The sequence below is a fragment of the Pteropus alecto genome, unplaced genomic scaffold (genome assembly GCF_000325575.1).
Source record: "Pteropus alecto unplaced genomic scaffold, ASM32557v1 scaffold134, whole genome shotgun sequence".
Lineage (NCBI taxonomy): Eukaryota > Metazoa > Chordata > Mammalia > Chiroptera > Pteropodidae > Pteropus > Pteropus alecto.
The window spans coordinates 6,669,817-6,674,207 of record NW_006436283.1 but is presented as its reverse complement, the minus strand read 5'-3'; the positions used below and the strand labels follow the sequence as shown (position 1 = coordinate 6,674,207).

The 4,391-nt window shown below is 45.0% G+C and overlaps 1 pseudogene; it reads left to right on the top strand.

Annotated features, from left to right (window-relative positions):
• Positions 1 to 344: 344 nt before the first annotated feature.
• On the top strand, positions 345 to 463 carry LOC112480134 (annotated as a pseudogene).
• The last annotated feature ends 3,928 nt before the right edge of the window (positions 464 to 4,391 follow it).

The following is a 4,391-nucleotide window of genomic DNA, read 5'->3' as shown; positions in this document are numbered from 1 at the left end:
CTTCCCAACTCATTCTATGAGGCCAGTAAGACCCTGATACCCAGTAATACCCAGTATTACCTTCTTTCCAAAACAAGATGTAGACAACAAAAGAAATTGCAGACCAATATCCCTTATGAATGTAAATGCAAAAATCCTCGACGAAATGCTTGCAAACCAAATCTTTAGCAACATGTAAAAAGGTCATACACCGTGACCAAGAAGGATTTATCCCAGGAATGCAAAGTTGATTTAACATAAGAAAATCAACCAACGTAACACACTGTATTAATCGAATAAGGACAAAAACCAGATGATCATCTCAATCAACACAGAAAAAGCAGTTCACAAAAATTCAAAACCTAGTCTACGGCCATGTTACTGTGAACAAGCCCGATCCTGTCTGATCTTGGAAGCTAAGCAGGGTCGGGCCTCGTTAGTACTTGGATGGGAGACCGCCTAGGAAGACCAGGTGCTATAGGTGTAAAAAATAAAAAAATAAGGGATTGTAAGCTGACAAGGTCCTTGCAATCCGTGAGGTCAACCAAGGGTTGCCTCACCTAAAAACAAAAACAAAAACCTTTTCATAATAAAAGCACTCAACAAGCTAGGAATGGAAGAGCCATCCTCAACCCGATTAATGCCATCTATGAAAAAGCCACAGCTGACCTCGTACTTACAGGTGAACGACTGGAAGTTTTCTGATCGAGAACAAGACAAGGATGTCCACTCTCGCCACTTCTATTTGGCGTTGTACTGGGGATTCCGGCCATAGCCATTAGGTAAGAAAATTAAATACAGACATCCAGGTTGGAAAGGAAGTAATAAAACTATCTCTATTTGAAGACGACGTGCTAATAACAAGTGTTGGTGAGGATATGGAGAAATTGGAGCCTTCACACATTGCTGGTGAGAACGTAAAATGGTGTGGTCCTTTTGGAAAACAGTCATCTAGTCCTCAAATGATTAAACACAGTGTTACCATATGACCCAGGAATTCCACTCCCAGGTATATACTTCAGATAATTGAAAACTTATGTCCGGACAAAAACTTGTACACAAATATGGATAGCTGCATTAGTCATAATAGCAAAAGGTAGAAACGACCCCCAAATCCATCGACCGATGAATGTATAAGTAAAAGTGGTCTATCCATACAATGGAATATTATTCGGCAATGGAAAGGAATGAAGTAGCGATCCCACTACCACCTGGAGGAATCTCGAAAACATTACGCTAAGAAAAGCCAGACACAAAAGGTCACTTACTATATGATTCATTTAGATGAAATGTCCAGAATAGGCAAATTCACAGAGACAGAAAGCAGGTTGGTGACCGCCAAGGACTGAGGAGGCAAAGAACTAAAGGCAGAGGGGACAGGAAGGGCGGCCTATGTATGTCCCTCTCTGGTTGCATTCTGGCACACCAGCCAAACCTCGAGAATTAAGGCACATTTGGAAAGCACTGTGTTGCGATGGTAACAAAAGTGGCAATGAAATAAAACTCAGATTATTGAAAACATCTAAAACAGTCGGAATATAATATTTAGAGGCAAATGGTGAGATCTAGACACTTCTAACACAAGCCAGGAACCAAGAAGTGACAATCCACTCTCGGTTCTCGGCCGTCTGAGTCCCTCTCTGGAGATGAACTTCCATACATGCACCTGATTTCACATTAATTACTTATTGCATTTCTAGTTCACTATGTGTCTTTTGGCCAAACTTTCAAACCTCATCTATCAAATGGAAGGATGAAGCAACATCTTTTCCTGTTCTGAAAGCTATGACTTAGGCAATCCAGAGCCTATGAAACCTGACAGACTCTCTCTTTGTCCTTGAAGAGTTTATATTTCTTTTAATGGCCAACAATCGGAAGTCAGACATAATGAATAAAAAACTACCATCGAATAATATTTATTTTACACCTGAATGCGAATTTAACAGGGCGCTGAACTAAGCCATAGGAATATGCAAAAAAGAAAGACATAAATACCGCCTCCTTCAATCTTTACTCATATTTTCCCTGTTTAAAGAACTCTGGGTCCCTGTTTAAAATTTCAGACACGCTTGGATGAGAGGTTTTTCTCTTTCTTCCTTCGGAAAGAAGGGAGCACATGGCTTCAATCGCCAATAGCAGCCATCATGCGACCGTGCCAGCGACTCATCTTAGAATGAAGGTGGCTCGGGACTGGGAGGGCTAAAATAAGAAAACCTAGGTCCCCAATGTCATCACTGACCCATTGAACCGACTAGTCCTGGAACCCATCGCATCTCTGGGCTTCTGGCTTATGTGAAGCTGTACATATTCTCACTGTTGAAACTCACAGGTTACGTCACGGTTTGTGTCACTCGCATGCAAGGCGCCCTTAACGAATAACCCGTCATGCGGACTGCCCCACCCCTGCTACCGATTCTCTGGTGTGACCTTGGGGCAGTCGCTCAACTTTTCAGGACCTGTTCACTCCATCCCAAAGGCGGGGAGGATATTCCCCTATCCTTCCTTACTTTGCAAGGCATCTTTGAAAACCAGCGAGATACAAAAGGCCCCCCAAAACCCGAGGCAGCGTTGGCACTCCCGCATCTCAGAGATTTCCCTCTTGGACCTTGAACTCTCAGGGGCTTTGCAACATCCTTTTCCGGCGTATCATTCCAGCTTCGCATCAACACCGTGAGGTGGCAAGTCCCGTTATTCCCATTTTTTATAGACAAGGAAACAAGGTCAGGCATGTTGAGCGACTTGCCCAAGGTCACATGAGCCGGGGCTTGAACCCGTGTCATCTCGTTTATGGTCCATCATCACATAGCCTCAATCACCACCTCATCAAATAACTAAGGCCATCCATCGGCAATCGGAAAACAGCAAGTTGTCCCTACATTGACACTGCAATTACCCGATTTATTTATTTGCTTAACTGATAGCTTCTATTAAATTGTGAATTTGCCCCATGGTGTTTGTTGAGCCCAGTGAAGTCTCTTAATGACGGTTGGTTTGTTGTCAAACATAATCGCTGTTTAGCAATGCCTGTAATGAACCTATTTTGTTTAACTTCCTCCCTCCCTTCCTTGGGGAATGACTTGTGTTCCTACCACACGAGAAAGCAGATCTACAATGACGCAGAAGAAAGTTAACGTGCAAAGGAGACGCTCGGCATGCGTTCTAAAGATGGACTATATTCTTTCCAACCCCCGTTTTGCTATTTCATTCTTTCATTTGGGTTTACCTTTTGCCCTCGAATCCTTCCAATAAATCCCTCTTTGGGATTTAATGGTCATTCTGTTGGGTGCCTGTCACTTGCAACTAAAAGTTCAACTCCTAAGCCACGTGCCAACGGGCCGTGACAAAGAGAGCCACAGCAAATTTGGAGACGTGGTGTGCGTGCGTGCATTTTCTTTAAGTTTTGGAAGACGTCTTAATAAACTTGAACAGAAGGCAAATTTTCCGGCTCAGAATTCCTTTCTGCTGAGATAATGCTGTTTCCACGGTAGGTGGCTCACCACATCGGGGGCCTTCTGAGTGGATAAAAAGTCTACCTCTGTCAGCACCATGGGAAAGAAGGTAGAAGCTTGAAAGGTGTGGCTCTGACTGGAACAACACTTCGCCTTAGATTTAAGAGGAAGCTTTGAAGACTCTGGGAAGTTGGTAGCAGACACGGTCTGACAGAGAAAAAATGTAGAAATGTCGTAAAGCAAAAAAAGATCAAGAAACAACACATTAATGTTCAGGATGATGGACAAAACCTAGAAAATTTGTGAAACATTTCAGCTTGCAAAGCTTCTCTCAAGCATGATGATTATTTGTCCATTTCTTGGAAGGTCTGTATAAATCAGGAATGTCATCCATGAGAAAGCGCTAGGCTCTATTCCGTGTGGCCTTCGACCCTTCACTTTTTGCATTATTTGGGGGCCCGATAGGATACAGGCGGCCCATCCAAATTCGGGGATTGAAGAGAGTTTAACTATTTACCATGGGGATGGGGAGGGTTCGGGGAGACGAGGTCGAGAGCGGAACCTCAGGAGCAGCCACCGTGGCGGGGCTCGACCCCCACAAAGTCAGGAAGGACGAGGGGACAGTCGTTTCGAAGTCGGCGTGGACTCTGGGACAGCTGCCCCTTGTGCTCGGCCGGCCTCTCAGACTCAACACACTGCTCATCTCCCGCTCGGCTCTGATCTCTGCGGGACCGCCTGCTGTGTTACCCTTCTCTGTCCTCTGCTCACCCACGCTGAAAGCCTCGGGCCACCCCACTCTGCTCACGCCATCAGTGGCCAACCCCTCCACGCTCTCATGGCCGGCCATGTCTCCCACCCTGTCTTTTCTCTTTTCCTCCATCCTGGCGACTGGCAACCCTTCTAACCGGTTTCCCCATCGCCAATGTCATCCCTTTTACGTGTATCTGCTTACACACCATAGCC